Source organism: Crocuta crocuta, unplaced genomic scaffold (assembly GCF_008692635.1).
Source record: "Crocuta crocuta isolate KB4526 unplaced genomic scaffold, BGI_CrCroc_1.0 scaffold39, whole genome shotgun sequence".
Classification (NCBI taxonomy): Eukaryota; Metazoa; Chordata; class Mammalia; order Carnivora; family Hyaenidae; genus Crocuta; species Crocuta crocuta.
Window position 1 is genome coordinate 5,237,125 of NW_027533334.1, and position 19,397 is coordinate 5,256,521.

The following is a 19,397-nucleotide window of genomic DNA, read 5'->3' on the forward strand; positions in this document are numbered from 1 at the left end:
GGAGCGTGAGGGCATGAGAGGAGGAGGAAGGTGGTGGGATAATGAAGACCTGGAAATTTTGCAAACTGACCCTGAATCTGAGTGAAAGGAAGAAATAGAACAAAATAGTGTGCCACTGGTCTAACTACTCTTTAATGAAAATAATTCCACTTTCTTCTGTAACTTTTAAGAGGGGAGGTCTTAGAAGAGCAGATTAAATGCACTAATTCTTAAACGCTAGCTGCTTGCGGGTAAGCTACACACAAAAATTAAATTTGTTTGTTGCATGGCTTCTTCTCCGAGGGTTTAACAAAATTTTCACAAGATGAGGATTAATTTCACTAAGGGGGAGGGAGGGTGGACAGTGAGGTGTAAACCTGACCTCTTCATCAGTCTGAGATGCTGCCCTTCTGACCCCCTGTGACCGAGATATCACTCACTAGTCTAAGGGACCCAAGGACACTGAGACCGAGGAGAAGAAAAGATAGCTCTCCCCTGCCCTGAGGCCTTCTCAAGCTCATAGATTACAGCCACCAGGGCAGAAAGCCCTTAAAATTTGGCAACTTTCCTTGGACCTCACTTCCATATCAAAATCTCCATTGATGTTTGCCTTTGGTTAATGAAATTAACCAGGTTTGCCTGACTAATGAAATTGAGTAACCCCAAGCCATTCATTGTTATTGAACAATCTGTGCCCTTCCCTGGCCCTTGAACTTCACATGGATTAGCCTGGTTAGTGCTCATAACTCTAGAAAATAAGCACCGTTATTATCCCCATTTTAAAGATTATAAAATGGAGGCAAAGAGAAGTTAAGCTACTTGCCCAAGGTTGCAGAGCTAGTGCGTGAGGCTCCAAATTGGGCCTGGTGCCAAAACACTGACTCATGAAGACTGGAGGCGGTAAAAGTTAGGAGAGAGAGACCACATTTCCTTAAAACAAAGACAGTGCCCTTGCTATACGGGCACTTGATTTCAAGTGGCTTTGGAGTCACAAAACCCCATGGTACACCACCCTTTTCCAATTTATTATATTGGATCTTGGCCTGCCGAACTTGCACTGCAGTGTGCTCAGCCTCTGTGCAGGAAGTAAGAGGAATACATGTGTGAGTGGGTGTGTGAATACCGTGCATGTGAGTGGATGTTTGTAAATGGGAAGTCATGACTTTATATATAAAGTGGAGGGGTTTCACTGTGAGAGTGCATTTGTGAGTGTGCATGTCTGATGTGTGTGCATTTGTATGTGCAAGTGGAAGTGTGAATGAGTGTGGATGTGAATTGTTTAGGGTGAATGTGTATGGATGGATGTAAAAGTGTCTGGATGAATTTGAATATGTGTGTGCATACATATGCATGTATACATGTGTGTTCATGCAAATGTGTGTGTGAATGTCCAAGTGCATGCCTGTATGTGTCTGAATGAATGCATGTGCATTTGCACATGGTTGAGTAACCCACAAGTGTACTTGTAGCTGCATGTTGCATGTGTGTGTGTGAATGCGTGAGTATTGTGTGCTTCTCCCAGCTTCCCTTATTGGCGGCAAGATCAAGTGACACATGGGGTTCTTAGGTGGCTCAGTTGGTTAAGTGTGTGACTTCAGTTCAGGTCATGATTGCTCTGTTAAGAGTTCAACCCCTGCATTAGGCTCTGTGCTGACAGCTCAGAGCCTGCAGCCTGTTTCAGATTCTGTGTGTGTCTCTTTCTCTGCCCCTCCCTTGCTTGTGCTCTGTTTCTGTCTGTCTGTCTCTCTCTCAAACATAAGCATTTAAAAAAAAAAAAATCAAGTGACACATAAACTCTGCTCTCTGACAGAAAAGCTTGAGGATGTTGTCCCAGGACAGTCCTGGCCACAGAGAAGAGAGGATGTCAGCTCTGTGCCCCTGGGGGTGGTGACAAAGTGGGCTCTGACCTGCTGGACCATAGCAAACCCGCTGGTGCCGCTGGTGGCCTGGTCCACTCTGTGTGCATGCTGTCCCCTAGCTGGGGTCTCATCGGTTTTCCTTTTCTCCTAGATGAGTCACCAGGGACCAGAGAGGGAGTAGCACAGGCTTTGGAGTCCAGCAGATTTGGGATCAAATTCCTGCTCTGCCCTGGGACCCTGAGGGACTGTGGACAAGCTACTTAATCATCTGACCTCAGCTTCCCCATCTGATAAAAGAGAGCAATTCTACCCAGCACACAAGTTTATGGTGAAGCTCAAAGGAGCCAATGCAGGGGTGCCTGGGTGGCTCAGTCGGTTCAGTGTCTGACCTTGGCTCAGGTCATGATCTTGCAGTTCATGGGTTCGAGCCCCACATCGGGCTCTGTGCTGACAGCTCAGAGCCTAGAGCCTGCTTCAGATTCTGTGTCTCCCTCTCTCTCTCTGCCCCTCCCTTGCTCATTCTCTATCTCTCTCTGTCTCAAAAATAAATTTTAAAAAAATTAAAAAAAAAACAAAACATAGGAGCCAATGTATCTAAAATCAACAACAAAACCAGGCATAGCATTTTGCACAAAATATATGCTTAATAAATGATGTTATTGTTTCAATAGACAACGAGAAAATAATCCAGCTTCTTTCTTCCAAGTTGCCCTTTTAGACAAATTATTAACTCTCACAGTGGAGCCAGGCACAATGGGAGGTTTGCAGAAGCTTTTTGGCCCATCTTAATTATATATTAGGACACTTTGGAAGCCATTTGCAAGTGAGGGTCAAAAAGAGTTAATATGCCAGAACAGGGCCAACAAGCCTCACAGTCACCAGGGAAATCGGCCCTTCGCTTTCCCAGAGGAAAGTAGAAAAGTCCCTGTTTTTCAACAACCCCAATTCGACAGCTGAAAATTATTACTGGAGTGATTTATGCATCTTTAGAAATGAAACACTACACCTGTAAGTGTGAGTTGATTGCCCGACTTTTCAAGGACCAGAAAATGAAATAAAGAAAAGAACTCTCAACAGGGAGGCCTCCGTGTCACCGAGGAGAACGGATCAGAACAATGACTGAGTGGCTGGCTGAGGCCACCTGCCTTAGAGGCGGGAATTGAGTCAATAAAGGCACTAAACAAACAGTTGGGCCTTAGTGTTCTAAATCAGTTTGTACAGTGGTTAAAGCTTGTGAGCCGAGGAGCACTGAAGGCCTGTACACATCCTCTATTAAATCTGAGCCAGTCTCCCAGGCCAGCGCTTTGTTGACTCAGTGTCTTTCATTGCAAAATGGCTGCCCCGCTAGGGTCATGAGCTGAGCTGGGTGGAGCAGGGGACTGAGAAGTCTCGGGGGTGGGGGTTAGCATCTACCTTCACAGGGTGCTGCCTCCCCTGCCTGTGGGTGAAAGTGTTGGCTGCTTATTCCTTACAGAGAGGGGCTGAGGGTCCCATCACCTGAATAGAGCTGAAGCCTCAGGAGAAGGGAATGAACTGGACGGAAACAGGCATAAAACATACTCTGTTAGTTAGAGACAGTCTTGGAAAAAAGCTTGTAAGATTCTTGCTCCAAGGTGGGGAAAGGGCCTGCTTGGAAAGAGGTGGCTTTCAGAAGCTCTGGGTCACCCTAGAAAGCACCGTCTCGGCCACCAGCCAGCATGCTCGTCTGCCTTCCATCTATATACTTAAAAGTGCCTCCACTTTAGCAACACAGAATCCTTTAGAGTTTGGGCAGGTTAGAATTAAGGAACTCTAGGAATATGTATTATGGATTCACAGGTGATAAATGTTAAGATGTGTCAATGAACACCCGTATCCGTGACATTCACAAGAGGTAGCTTTGTCAGCATGAAAAACTGGAGATATTTTTGAAATGGGAGAGGGTGGGGCAAGATGATTCCCATAATAAACCCTAACTTCACAACGTCTCACATTTTGGAGGCAGTGAAAGAGAGGAGACCAGGGGGGTTCCAGGGGACACAGAGCTTTCATGCAGGTGTAAGGCGCTGTTTTATACGGATGGATCTTGTCTTCAGTCACCTGCTGTTTCCTATGATACACCTGTCTCTCACCTCAGAACACTGAGGAGGGTTTCCTGGGGCTGAGACACAAGTGGATCATGAGAAGTAGAAGGGCACTGACACCCCTCTATCCACCCTTATCCAGACCTGGCCTCCTTTAACTGTGTCTACATTGCAGAATTTCTTCTTATTCTCTTATTCCCTTAATATTCTCATGCCGCCAGCATAGCAGCTCTTAACTGGAGGTGATTTTGCCCCCAATGGGACATTTGCCAATGTCTGTAGATATTTTCTGTGATTCCAACTGAGGGTTGTAGTACTACTGGTGTCTCCTGTGGGTAGAGGCTGGAGAAGTTGCTGAACATCCTACAAGGTGTAGATCGCCCCACATCGAGAATTATTCAGCCCAAATGTCAGTACTGAGGCTGAAAAAGCCCTGCTTCCATGTCCTGACACCACAGCTTTTTATTTTTGAAAATAATAATTTTATCATTGAAAAATATCAAGGGGTGCCTGGGTGGCTCAGTCGGTTAAGCGTCTGACTTCGGCTCAGGTCATGATCTCCCGGTTCATGGGTTTGAGCCCCAAGTCGGGCTCTGTGCTGACAGCCAGCTCAGAACTTGGAGCCTGTTTCGGGTTCTGTGTCTCCCTCTCTCTCTGACCCTCCCCTGCTCATGCTGTGTCCCTCTCACTCTCTCTCTCTCAGAAATAAATAAAACATTTTAAAAATTTAAGAAAAATGGCCGTTTGTACTAATTCACAATATGGTTTAAGTGGCCAATAGTCTATATATAACCTGCCAGGGTCAGTGGCGTTTAAAAGAGATTTTCATTACGATGAGCACTGCATGTTACATGTAAGTGATGACTCACTAAATTCTACTCCTGAAACCAATATTACACTGCATGTTAACTAGCTAGAATTTAAATTAAAATTTGGAGGGAAAAAAAGGAGGTTCTTACTTGTTGGCAGGAATTTACATCATGCAAAAAAAGGAAGTGAAGACTTTCAGGAAGATCCAGGGAGAAATATTTTGTGTGTGTGTTTGTGTGTGTATGTGTGTTGGGGAGGCCCTCCTGGCTATCTGAATAATCTCATGGAGGCACCCAGCTACCTGTTCTGTGGGCAGAAAGACCACACTGTGCACTCATTCTGGCAGGGGCTGAAATGAAGACACAGGTGTGCCATCTTCCTTACCTGCAACTGATGGGAGGCACAAAGCATTGACTGACATACTATCCTGGTCCAGGTCACCATGTAATAAGAATGATTTGAAGTTAAAATATTGAAGGGATAGCATAGGTTACATGAAGAATGACTACGCCGGTCCCTAATGCCTGCACAGCTCTCTGCAAGCTGTATGTAAGAATGCTGTAAATGAATCTCTGAGGTCAGAGACTCTCCACCTTGGCTGTCTGTTAAAATCCACTGAGGGGGCTTAACAAATTCTGATGCCCAGGCTGACCCCAGGGCATTTCATAAAACTTCCTAGAGGTAAAACCCAGGCATTCGTATTTACTTAAGTTAAATCTTCATTGAAGTATAACATACATATAGAAAGGGCATTTTTATCTCCAGCAAATCCACCTCTGGGTACATACCCAAAAGAGCTGAAAAGCAGGGTTTTGAAGAGATAACTACACACCCATGTTCATAGTGGCATTATTCCCAATAGCCAGAAGGTGGAAGCAAGCCAAGTGCCCATTGATGGGTGAATGGATACACAGAGTGTGGTCTATGCATACTATGGAATATTATTCAGCCTTAAAAAGAAAGAAAATTCATTCTGACACACTCTACAACACAAATGAACTTTAAAGACATTATACTAGGTGAAATAAATCAGTCACAGAAAGGCAAATACTGTTAATAATTCTACTTAGATGAGGTACCTAGAGTCATCAAATTCATAGAGATAGAAAGTAGTATGGGGATTGCCAGGACCTGGGGGAGCAGGCAAACGAGGAAGTGTTTACTAGGGATAGAGTTTCAGTTTTGCAAGATGAAAAGAGATCTGGAGATCCCTTGCCTAGCAGTGTGAGTGAACTGAATGCTACCATACTGGATACTTAAAAATGATTAATATGATAGATTTTTAAAAGTACATATGTTAAAAGAATACAGTTTGATGAATTTTCACAAAGTGAAGACACTTGTATAACCAGCACTCAGGTGAAGAAATTCAGTATTACCAGCACCCCTTTATGCCTCCTCCATACCCCTCCTAGTCACTATCCCTACCACAAAAGTAATGATACCCCAACTTCTACCACCACAGCTTCAATGTCATTTAATGGATCTACAGTTGTTTACAGACACATCATATTTTATCTAACCATTCCCCATTCATTTAATTAGACTTGGAAAATGCTTTTTAAAAAACGCTTGTGATGCTTTGCACATATGTCTTTTTCACATCTCTCTTTTCTTAGAGTAGATTGATTCCTAGAAGTGGAATTGCCCAGTCCAATGGTATGAAATGTTTAAAGGCTCTTGATTCTTTTCTTTATTTAAAAAAATTTTTTTAATGTTTTATTTATTTCTGAGAGAGAGACAGCATGGGTAAGGAAGGGTCAGAGAGAGGGAGACACAGAATCTGAAACAGGCTCCAGGCTCTGAGCTAGCTGTCAGCACAGAGCCCAACACAGGGCTCGAACCCACAAACCACGAGATCATGACCTGAGCCGAAGTCAGACACTTAACCAACTGAGCCACCCAGGCTCCCCTAAAGGCTCTTGATTCTTATGGGCATCAGTACTTTTAGAGGTTTCCAGGGAATCAAAATGTGCAGCCACAGTGAAGAATAGCCGCCTTGGTTTACAGAATGCTTCAGATTCATTCTCTAAAGAATATACTTTGAGCTACCACTGATGGTTGCTTGGACTTGATCCCAATCAAAATTCTTCACAGATGCAACAGATATCGACATGGCAGTTAGGATATCTTTAGCGCAAGGAACGTTGGCCAATTGCACATCACTTTAACAACATTGCTTGTTCTCACCAAACAAGAAACCCCAGGTATGTAGATAAACAAAGAATTTGGTTAGGAAGGCAGCGAAGCAAACAATATGTATAAAGCATCCCCTTTTAAATCCTTTTTAGAACAACGTGTATTTAGCCAGGGAGAAGGGGACACTGAGTGGGAAAAGGAAAGAGTCTACGTAAATACATCATAATATCTTAGGCCAGTTCCTGATGAAGTATTTATACTTGACACACACACAGAGACACACACACACAATATTTAATAGCTATTGCTCTATTTTATATAAAGTCCAAGTCAGAGATTTCAATGATGTGTCCAGGATCTTACAGTTAGCCAGCAAGGTCCAGGAAACCAAAACAGTCTCAGTCCTGAAGCCTTGAGCACTTACTCTGCCCAGGGTCCTTTTTGAGACACTTGCGTCAAATGATCTCAAAGATTTATTTTTGATTTTTTTTCATTGAGTGCCATTTTCCACAGTTTGATGTCAATGATCTACTGGAAGCAGGACAAAAGAATAGATCTGAAACCAAGGACATCAGCTGTAGCTTCAGAACTGTACAGACATTAAAGGACACGTTAGCAAAAGCTTTGACATTTAGCCCAGTGAGGCAGACTGCGGGCCATGGGATCCAAAGCCCCATCATTGCATGACTGTCCCTGGATTCTGAGCCCTCCAGAGTCTCAAGGCCCCCTTCTTCCCAGTGGATGGGGCTGGCATAAAATTCGTTCACCATTAACTTGTTTCATGATAAAACCATGTGGCTGCCCATGGCCCTTTTGAACTCAGAGCTTTTCCAAGAACATTTCTCTCCTTTTGATGCTTCCCAGCCATAGCTCCACCCATTTCTCTTTCTTGTTCTATAGCACCAAGAACAACTTTTCTGGGTCCGGGAAATGGAGGAATATTGTAGGGTAATTAAGATGAGCTTATGCAACACAATTCAGAAGGAGCTGCATTTTCCCGGTCTGTTGTAACAGTATTTTTATTAACATCAAAATGTCTTTTGAGAAGAGCAAATTAACATTGCCATGAGAACTTCAGAATTTTCTGACATTTTAGAGTTGACATTTTTAGCCTCAGGCTTTTCTCAACAAGGTACTTAGCATTTAATAAATTCTGGGATTAGGAGCTTTCTTCTCCAGAGAGCAATATTAGCTGTAGTCTACAAAGACAGCGGTTGCCTAAATGTTGAATAAACCTAGAATGTTTTCCCCAAATATCCAGAACGCATTTAATTCAATGCTACCTATTTCTCACACTTCCTACAGCTGTGAGTGCAGACTCTTCTTCATTCCCATAGGAATAAAAAAGAATCTCCAGGCGTTTCTGAACTGGGACTTTTATGTAACTTTTTTTTTCTTAGTATTCACAGTTTTCATGTGAACAATTCAATTTTTAAATTTTATTTATTTTTTATATTTTTATGTTTATTTTTGAGGGAGAGAGAAAGAGAGAGACAGAACACAAGTGGGGGAGGGACAGAGAGAGAGACACACACAGAATCCAAAGCAGGCTCCAGGCTCTGAGCTGTTCGGCACAGAGCTGGACACGGGGCTCAAACTCACAAACTGAGAGATCGTGACCTGAGCCGAAGTCAGAGGCTTAATTGACTGAGCCACCCAGGCGCCCCTTAGATGTGAATACAATTGATGTGATCAGAAATGTCCATTTTGGATTTAAAAAAGTGACAGTTTAATGAGTCTAGGAACTGGATATTAGTCTGAAAGGAAGAAAAAGAAATTATTTCATTTTTGCAGAGACAAAAACACACTTCTGGGTATTACTTTGTCTTTGGCATGTTGCTAAGTGGATTCAATCCATCATCGTCTCTGTTTGGTCCCGATAACGTCAACTGGAATGGAGTGGTACGCAGACGTCCCGTCGGCAGAGGCAATAGCGGTGAGGACAGACTATCCAACAAGCAATACACACATAGCCCGGAGTTTTCAGCGTTTACCTTTAAACAGCAGATACTACATCCATCCAAATTTGCCAAGAGTGATAGTGTATTATTCTTCACAACGGTTTGCATTCATACATCCAGCTAGGATATATAAACACATGCCAAGCCCAGCAGAAAATTACCACTCCTACACACCATGGTAAAGACTCTAAAAAATGCTACACAAGCCTTTTTCTCTATATCAATTATTTTTTGTTTGTTTGTTTATTTATTCTGAGAGAGAACCAAGCAGGTTCTGAGCTCTCAGTGCAGATCCCGACGTGGGGCTGGAACTCAAAAACTATGAGATCATGACCTGGGCCTAAACCAAGAGTCGGACACTTAACTGACTGAGCCACCCAGGTGCCCTTCTATATCAGTTCTGATTAAAGTTTTCTTTTTCAAGTTAAAATTTAGTTCTTTATCTCATTTTTAAATTTTTAAATTCAAAACTAATAATTACTATCAAAAGGGATCATGTGGTTTTCCTTTAAAAAAGGGAGGGGGTCTATTTTTACTCTGGGACACCAGCTGAGATCTTTTTTGTTCCCAACACTGGCCAGATCTGCATCTGGAAGAACAAGTGTGTCCCTTCTCCCAAACAGGTGGATGGAAAGGCTGTTTAACTAAGGCTGTTCACCCTTAGCCTAGAAGGTCAGCCAAGCTGCTGTTTTGTGCTCTTGAGAACAGCCTTGCCAGATCGGTCCTTGTGTTGGATTTTTTCCTGCCGTGTGACCAACTACATCATAACTGAAGGGGATGCCAGCGCAGCCTCCCCAAGGCCCCTTACCTCTCACCTCCTGATGGGCTCTGAGTCCCAGTGGTGTGCTGGTAAACATTTTAACAACAAGCTTTCTAAACAGAAAAGCTTTGTATTTGCTAATTCTATTGGCATAAATAAACCTACCATGGCTGATTTCAATCGACCAATGTGAGGTCACTGAACGCTGAATTAGAAAGAGAATAGTCGGTCCTAGCAAGCTGGCATGAGCAGACACAGCCCTGGAGACCAGGTGCCTGGTGACTCTACCAGGAGCCCACACCTTTTCTTCCTGGTGAGCAGGGATGGGGAGGGGCCGCCGGGCCCACCGCAGACTTGGCCAAGCAGGAAAAGTCCTTAAGGCAGATAGCAACTTTCCTGGGCCGGGGTGCCTTGTTTAACAAGCTTAAGGGCTCTTCCGTCTTACATTTTTCCCAGAGAAAGTAAGCAACCAGCATCAGGGAAAATGCAGCCCATGAATGCCGTTAGCATGGAATTATGTCCACTGCGTTCCCACTGCTGGCAGTCATCACTCAGAGCACGGTTTGCAAGTTAAATGTGGTAGAAGTCACATTCAAATCAGACATCATGGGAACTGGCTTGTCCAATTTGACCTAAATTAATAGGCAAGAAGGATTAAATTATCCCAGAAAAGGGAAAAAAAAAAAAAAAGATCTAGAGTTGCACCAAATGTCAAGCAAAGCAGAGGAAAATGTGTCAATTAGTTAGAAGTGAAGAACTTGATCTCCCAACCTTATCTTAAACCTCCAGGTGGAGTGTGACACAGATTTAGGACACCGTGGACATCACACATTCATTTCTTCCCCATACATTTTAGCCAAATGATACACAGGCCTTTTCTTTATTGGTAAAAGACGCATTTATATTGATTTGCTGGGTGAATTTCCTCTACACTTTTTTAGGAGAGCAAACTGTGAAATAAATCCTTGTTGTACTTTCACGGAGTTCAAGGATTGTGTGGAGAAAGGACTTTAAAGTAGTTTGCCTATTTCTAAACAGTCTTATCAGGACTCATACTCTCCAAGTTCGTTGATCCAATCAGAAGAGTCTACTTGGAAACATGTTAACAATCTAGTGATGTTTACATATTAAAAAGTATGGTCAAAACAGTTTGTGTGTGTGTGTGTGTGTGTGTGTGTGTGTGTGTGTTCTTTAGATCTTTAGTTTGTGAACCATATGACAAACTCAGTCATCGTAATGATTTTATGTGTGAATTAAAGTGGCATTTTCCAGCAATCATGAACCAGGCTCACTGCCACATTCCTTTGGGTAGCATCCAAAAGTATAGTCCATTTTCTTTAAGAAAGACCAGCCTCACTGGAGTTATAGGAAAGAGGCTCCAGAAGCATTTTTCCTTTTTTCCCCCTGTTCTCTTCTTGTGGAAGAGAAATCTATGAGATAGATATGATTATTGTCTCTATTTTATGAAAGGAACTGAGAAGGTAAGTAAATTGCCCTGTTAGTAAAGGAAAGGGACTGGATACAATTGCCCATCCTACTGGATCTTTGTCTGCCTTGAGTCCAGAGACTTGAAGGGTTAGTTTAAACTTCCATGTTGGGGCGCCTGGGTGGCTCAGTTGGTTAAGCATCTGGCTCTTGGTTTCAGCTCAGGTCAAGATCTCATGGTTCATGGGATTGAGCCCCACATTGGGCTCTGCGCTGAGAGTGTGGAGCCTGCTTGGGATTCTGTCTCTCTGCTCCTCCCCTGCTCACTCTCTACTCTCCCCCGAAATAAACAAACATTAAAAAGAAAAAAGTAAACTTCCATCTTTAGTTTTAGCATTTCCAGGATTCTTTCCCCTAGCCCTATGGCAGTGTTCAGTCCTTCTACTATGGCGGCCATCACATTGCTTTGTGATTATTTATAACTTCCTCTCCTGGTAGGTTCTGAGTTCTTTGAGAACAGACACGGAATCATATTCATCTTTGTCTCCTGAACACTGGGAGTGGAACCAGGTACTTGTTAAAGGAGCATTGTCCTAATTCGGGGCGGTTTTGGTTGTACGTGATTGAAACTCAGTTCAAGGTAGTTGAAGCAAAAAGGCTAATTGAGAGTTTACATTACAAGGAAAGCTGTCATTAAAAAAAGACTGTTTTTCACTCTCATTTTTTCTTCTCAGTATGGATAAGCTCTTCTTTTCTTCCTCTAAAGACTTATCCCACACAGAGGAACCTGGCTGCAATATGCGTTCTCTCCTAGCTTCCCAGCCTGGCCAGTGGAGATAGCAGAACTCTACCAGCACCACCACCAAAGACATTCAATCCTAAAAAGTCTCCTTGGGATAGTGAAGGTGTCTCCTCAGCATGGCCTGGGTCCCATCCCTGGTTCCAATGAGAGCAGAGTGGGACATTCTGGTGGGCAGCCATGGATAGAACTGAACAGTTGAAGCAGGGGAGGAGGATCCATTTCCCCAGAAGAGGTGAGGTGAGAAGTGTGAATTTACTGGAAGCTAAGATGAGTGTTAGGTATACAAAACAATTTATTTCTACCCCAGGGCTCCAGTTCAGTTTTGTTGAACTGAGATGGCATTGGAATTATGCAAGCTCCACCAGGAAAACTTTACCCCAGATTCTCTTCTACCTTCAGAGACACCTTGGTCTTACCTGACACTTAGTCTCAGGAGACCAGTGGAAAATATCTAGGTGTGATTCTTGGAAACAGTGTGCCGTGAGCGGTAAGAAGAAATATATCAGGAAACAGGAGAGACACCGCATGAAGAGGTTGTGGGGGACCGTTTTGCAGGTTTCCCTCAGGAGGAGGCTAGGTCCTGGTTAATCCCATTGCTGAGGTCTTACTTGGATAAATGCTTATTTTTAAATCTGCCACTTGAACTTTTGGCTTTGTGGGTGCTTAATAAATCAATGGGCAATTTAATAAGGCATTGCAAACAAGGAAAAACCTGCCTCAACATTTATGACCCAAAAGGTAAGTAAAGTTAGCTTAATCCCTGATAATTATTCCCTGGGCCCAAGGTGCCAGGAACAGATGGGAAAAGACAAGACAGAAAGAATGCATCTGTGATACAAGGAGCGCACCTTTTTTCCAACAGGAGAAAAATTCTATCCTGGTAGTTCCCAGTTGGTGGAGCTGCTCTGTTTGGAGGTGTGAAAGCAGATTCCTTTACCTCCCTCATTCTTTCTTCCCACTGTCCACTGAGCACCAGGGGAATACGACAAAATAGAGACACATTTCTTCCCTTGAAAAAAAAATCCTGCAATTACTTGGAGAGACATGACCCCAAACATATACAGGTGAAAGGACATAAGAGTATTTGTTTTTTAAAAAAAATGTTTTGAGGGCACTTGTTGGGATGAGCACTGGGTGTTGTATGAAAGTGGTGAATCATGGGAATCTACTCCTGAAGCCAAGAGCACACTGTATGCTGTATGTTAGCTAGCTTGACAATAAATTATATACATTTCTTTAATGTTTATTTATTTTTTGAGAGAGAGAGGGAGAGAGATAGCATGAATGGGGGTGCAGAAAGAGAAGGGGACAGAGGATCTGATACTGAACTGGAGTATCAGTTCTCTGACAACAGAGAGCCCAATATAGTCCTCCAACTCACAAACCATGAGATCATGACCTGAGCCAAAGTCAGATGCTCAACTGTACCACCCAGGTGGCCCTGGCATGGGAGTATTTGTAAAGCAAAGATGTCATTGGGTAGAAAATGTTTTTCCTTGGAATGGAAGGAGCAATGTTCTGGGGGTCAGGGGACTGGGGCTCTGGCTCTAGCTAGAGGCTCTGGAAAGTTCTGGACCTCTCTGCGCTTTTATTTTCTTTTCTATAAAGTGGATATGTTTACATTATTGTAAACATTTACATTATTGTATCACATGTTATGATTTGGTAAATGTAGCCAACGATGTATTCTTGCACGTGGCTTTATATACCCTTATGAGGTATCATTTTAAAACTAGGACATCGATTAAACCTAGTATTAAAGTCAACTGACTTCAGCTCAAGTGTTGAAATAAGATTTTAACATAGTGATAATAAAAATATAATACTAATAATGGACTTTTAGTTACACAACTTTCAGTAACTTGGTATTGCACAGATATTTTAAATTATTGTTAAAATCTAATTTTTCCCTTTTCTCTCATTCTTTAAAAATATCCCTTTTTGTGTATGTTTTATATCATACATAATATAATGGCATAGTTGTATATGTGTATCATTTTAAAGTAATATACAAATACAAAGGCACGGGCACACATGTTTATTTCAGTATTACTAGCAAGAGATATAATACAAAAAGTTTAGCAGCTACTGTTCCAGTCCAGGTAGATGCAAGCCTGGCAGGCCCTTCCTACTGAGGCTCTTTGGCGTTTGTAGAGTCACTTTGGTTTCACTCTCCTAGGATCTCTCCAAGGTCCTTGAAATATGCTTTTATGATGAGGCTTCACACAGGATACAGTTTTCAAGTAAGATCCTCATAATGGCAGAGCAAAAGCAGCAAATACCCTAAACCACAGTTTGCACCTCAGAAAACTTGGGAACTTATAACACCCAGTTTTCAAGGTGTTTCTAAGTCACCGAAGTAATTTAACAATCATTTAAAATTATCATGTGATTCTTTACCTCACAACGAGCAACTGCTCCTCAGTGCTGTCTGTGGGGACCTGTGTGCATCCTGAAATACGATAGCCCAAATGTCTTGCTCTATTCAAAGAGAATTGAGAAAGGGAATTTTCAAGTATATTCTATTCTGCAAAACATGTGTCATGGCACCTTCTCTATATTAAGTGCCCCATACAGTGCTTGGCATATGGTAATTCCTCCATAAATGGCAATGATTGTTATCACTCAGTGACCCAGGAATCCAGAGGGTAGCAAAAAAACATTTTGGATTTTAAAAATATAAAAAGAATCTAACTGAGGAAGTCAAACGATCAGTCCAGAAATAGAAGAGAGGAAAAAAGACTTTTTGATGAGCTTGGGTCAGGGCCAGGGACAATATTTTGTACCAGGAGTGCAGGAAATCTTTAACAGCTATAATCATATACTCTTCCCCAAGTTGTATGCCATCTGATTAGGTAATGACCTAATCGCATAAACAAAAGTCAAAATGGTGATAACTGAATAGCAGTTAACATCAGAAGAAACAGCTCCAAGCACCATGTGATTAATTACCAGATAAATCATCAGAAACCAAAGGTGGGGGGTTCCAAGGTGTTGGCAGCCTCCAGAGTTGGGTCCCATTTTAGGTGATAAGTCTATTGTGACCATTTAGAATTGGATCCATGTCTCATGTAACCCTCAGACCAACCACACAACTGGCCCCATATCAGAATAAGACCTTTTGCTGTTATATCCAGCTCCACAAACATGAAGTACTTACTATATGCCAAGACCTGGGGTGGGTACCAAGAATTCAAGGAGGGAATAAGACTTGGTCCTGTCCACTGGGAGCTCGTGGTCTAGTCAAGAAAACAAAAATCATCATTTCATTACAACGTGGCAGGTGGAGTGGAAAATCAGCCTTAGCAATGGTACAAATATTCAAAATACTCTCCTTTCCATTATCTCATTTGATTCTGGAAGCAACACTGAGAGGTGACTAAGGCAACCATTCTCATTGTTCTTTTTTTTTTTTTTTAATAATGTTTATTTATTTTGAGAGAGAAAGAGAGAGAGCATGATCAGGGGAGGTGCCGAGAGAGAGAATCCCAAGTAGGCTTTGCACACTGTCAGCATGGAGCCCAATGCAGGGCTGAATCCCATGAATTGTGAGATCGTGACCTGAGCTGAAATCCAGAGCTGGATGCTTAATGGACTGGGCCACCGGGGGCCCCTCACCATTGTCATTGTTATTAAGATCTTCATGTTGTACATAAGATGTACTTTCCTAATTTCCAAGTGTCCTCCAATAATTAACTTTGTTAATTAGTTATTGGGTGCAGTCCCCAAGTTACTGCAGGCAGGACTTTTTACTGGGGGTTGGGTATACAGGGGAAATGCAATTTGGCTCCAGAACTTTAAATACATAAATGAGGGTTGGTAAAACAGACTACTTGAATAAACACACATAAGGTAAAAATGTCAAATGGTAAATGAGCTATAGTTAGTAAGTGAAAAATGTATTATTGGAAATGACATAACAGGGCGGGACATAACTTGGCTAGGAGACCAGGAAGCTGAAATCTGGTCTCAGATAGCTACCCTTTCCACATCATCCACCTCTACAGAGACTGATGGAAACAGACACACTTGGTAAACAAAGCAAGACAACAAATACTCTATTACTGAGTGGAGCTTTGACCTCAAACTCCAACACACAGCTCCTGTGAGGTGACTGAGCTCAGGGAGAATTCTCTCACCAAAGTTTAGTTTCTCAGCTCAGCCTACAATAAAGAAAAGAGGGTCTGATTTTGACTCAGCCACAGGTCTCCCCACACACCAAAGGGAAGCACAGCATTAAAATCAGGAATACTCTCCCACTGTTGCTTAACAGAGTTCTGGAAGCACAATCCAATGCAATTAGAAAAAGAAACAAGAGAGGCGCCTGGCTGGCTCAGTGCTGACTTCGGCTCAAGCCATGATCTCACAGATGGTGGGTTGGAGCCCCAACGTTGGGCTCTGTGCTGACAGCTCAGAGCCTGGAGCCTCCTTTGGATTCTGTGTCTCCCTCTTTCTCTGCCCTTCCCTAACTCATGCTCTGTCTCTGTCTCTCTCTCTCAAAAAAAAAAAAAAGACATTAAATTAAAAAAAAAAATAGAAAGAAACGAGATACAAATATTGGAAAGTAAAGTGACTGTGATCTACTGATGATGCGGTTATATTTTTAGAGAGGTGAAGAGGCTCACCCCAAAATTTAGGAGCTAAAGAGAGTATAAAAAGGTGGTGATTTCACTAAAGTATATAAATTAATAGTTTTAATAAAAAATAACCAGTGGGGAAATATAATAGAAGGAATATCTCATTTTACCATAGCAAGTGGAAAAGTAAAATACTAGGAAATAAATTGTAGAAGAAATGTGGAAAACATATACACAGAAAACTTTTAAATAACTGAGCAACATATCAGAAGGTTTCTCTTATTCTTGAAACAGAAAACAATAATATAAAATCAAACCTCTCTGAATTAGTGCATAAATGTTGTTACTTCAATAAAATAGTGTCTCAGAAAAGGAATTTTAAAAAATGATACCAGAATTCAAAGAAATGGGGTACAAAGAATAAGTAGCCCTAACAGTTATTAAAGCATTTGAATGAATAAAGTCCCATGGTCTTCTAGAGAGGAAATAGCCAGGTAATTCAATGGAATGGGAAAGAGAATTCACAAAGAAAGTCAAACACATATATTTAGTATCTTGTGTAGGTAGTAGCATTCCAAACCAGTTGGACAAGTTAGATTATTTAATAAATTATGAGAAAACAGACTAGCTGCTTGAAAAAATATAAAGCTCAATTCCTATACCAAAATAAATTCCAAATAGGGCAGAAATTTCAACATTTACAAAAACCCTGTAGAAGTAAAAAAACAAAAAACGATCTAAGAGTGATATAGCAAAACACAAGATCCAGAGCCATAAGGCAAGTATTGATATATTGGACAACAAAATAGTTAAACTATGTATGTTAAACATAATCAAATGACAAATGACAAGCTGGAAGGAAACTATATGCAACATATTTCTTGAATATATAAGCTTCTTTAATTTACAAAGAGTTTCAAAATTTTCTTACAAGACCAAAGACAATCTAGTAGAAAAATAAACTAAAAATAAGAACAAGTAGACGCAAACGGTTCTCATAATTTAAAAAGAAATGTTTATTTATTTACTTTGACAGAATTGGAAGAGGGGCAGAGAGGGAGAGAGAATCTCAAGTAGGGCTGAGATCTCAATACTGTGAGACCATGACCTGAGCTGAAATCAAGTGTAGGACACTTAACCAACAGAGCCATACAGGCCCCCTGGTTCTTAAATTTTTTTTAATATAAAAACAAACAAAAAGATAAAAATGTCACACCTAGCCAATTTGCAAAAACTCAACACATGAGAATCAGGTTGTCTGACAGGTGGTTGTTGAAAGCAAAATCGGTACAACCTCTTTGGAGAAAAATTTGATCAAAATTTCAGAAGCACGTATGCCTTTTGATCTGGCACATTGCCAGAAATTTAATCCAAAATATATTTACAAAAGGACAGCCAAGTATATTGTTAATGATTCTTGCTTGTTTATGATAGCAAAATCTGCCAACAACTTAAGATGCTCATCAATAAGAGACTGGCTAACTAAGGTAGGATGCATTTATATGATGGAGTACTGTGTAGCCATTTTTAAAAATGATACAGATCCACACAAGTTCTGTGTACATATGGCAAAAAGAACCCAAACAACATTTTACATTTAAAAAGCAAAGTGTAGGGGGTGCCTGGGTTGCTCAGTGGGTTAAGCATCTGACTTCGGCTCAGGTCATGATCTCACAGTTTGTGAGTTCAAGCCCCTCATCGAACTCTGTGCTGACAGCTCAGGGCCTGGAGCCTGCTTCAAATTCTGTGTCTCCCTTTCTCTTTTCCCCTCCCCTGTGCAAGCATACTCTGTTTCTCTCTCTCTCTGTCTCTGTCTCTGTCTCTGTCTCTCTCTCTCCTTCAAAAATAAACAAACATTAAAAAATATAAATAAATAAATAAAATAAAAAGCAAAGTGTAGACCTGTGAGCATAATATAAAATCCCTTTTACATTGTAAACTATTATTATGCGTATCTTACAGATGAAGAAACGGAGGTACCAGAAATTTATCAATTTACCCCAAACCACACAGGTACTATGTGGTGGAGGCAGTGTTTAAAACCAGGCAGTTTAGGGGCGCCTGGGTGACTCAGTCAGTTAAGCATCCGACTTCAGCTCAGGTCATGGTCTCACAGTTCATGGGTTTGAGCCCCGTGTTGGGCTCTGTGCTGACAGCTAGCTCAGAGCCTGGAGCCTGTCTTCAGATTCTGTGTCTCCCTCTCTCTCTGACCCTCCCCTGCTCATGCTGTCTCTATCTCTCTCTCAAAAATAAATAAAACATTAAAAAAATTTTTTTAATTTTTTAAATAAATCTAGGCAGTTTAGAGTTCAAACTAAGTTAGTGGTGGTGAGGATGGTGTGATCGTACAATGAAATTCTACGCAGCAATGAATGTGAACAAACCACAACTAATATACCATGACATCCCAAATGTGACATTAGGCAAAAGACGCCAGCCCAAAGGAACCATCCCTGTGCTGCTCCATTTACATATAGGTCAAAACCAGGCCAAAAAATTAAGGTTAAGTCAGGAAGACAGTTTCTTTTGAAGAAGAGGGAACAGGTAGCAGCTAGGAGAAAGTATAAAGATGGCTTTGGGGCACCAGTGTAATTTTCTTTCTTGATGGGAATATGGTTAAGTGAGTGCTCACTTTGTGAGAATTCTGTGTTGTATTCTTAAAACGTGTGCATTTCCCTATATCTGTGTGCACTTTACACTAGGGAGTTTAGATAATGAAAAGATTGGTCACTCACCCACTCACCAATTATCAGTAAGGCTTTGTTGAGGGTCAACTACAATGTAATTTAACTGTTAGTGGGCTGCAGTGTAAGTTTCTGTTTTTAAATGTTTTTAATTTATTTTTGAGTGAGATAGAAACAGTGAGCAGGGGAGAGGCAGAGAGGGAGACACGGAATCCAAAGCAGGCTCCAGGCTCTGAGCTGTGAGCACAATGCCTGATGCAAGGCTCGAACTCATGAACCACAAGATCATGACCTGAGCAGAACTCTGACACTTAACCAACTGAGCCACCCAGGTGCTC

General features: G+C 41.6%; 1 protein-coding gene and 1 long non-coding RNA gene across 2 annotated transcripts in view; both read left to right on the forward strand.

Moving 5' to 3' along the window:
- The window catches only part of ZNF706 (zinc finger protein 706), a 239,429-nt gene that overhangs the window by 102,879 nt on the left and 117,153 nt on the right, over positions 1-19,397 (forward strand). The gene's annotated exons all lie outside the window — the stretch shown is intronic.
- Positions 1-19,397, forward strand: part of LOC144218389 (uncharacterized) — a 145,012-nt gene that overhangs the window by 102,052 nt on the left and 23,563 nt on the right. The gene's annotated exons all lie outside the window — the stretch shown is intronic.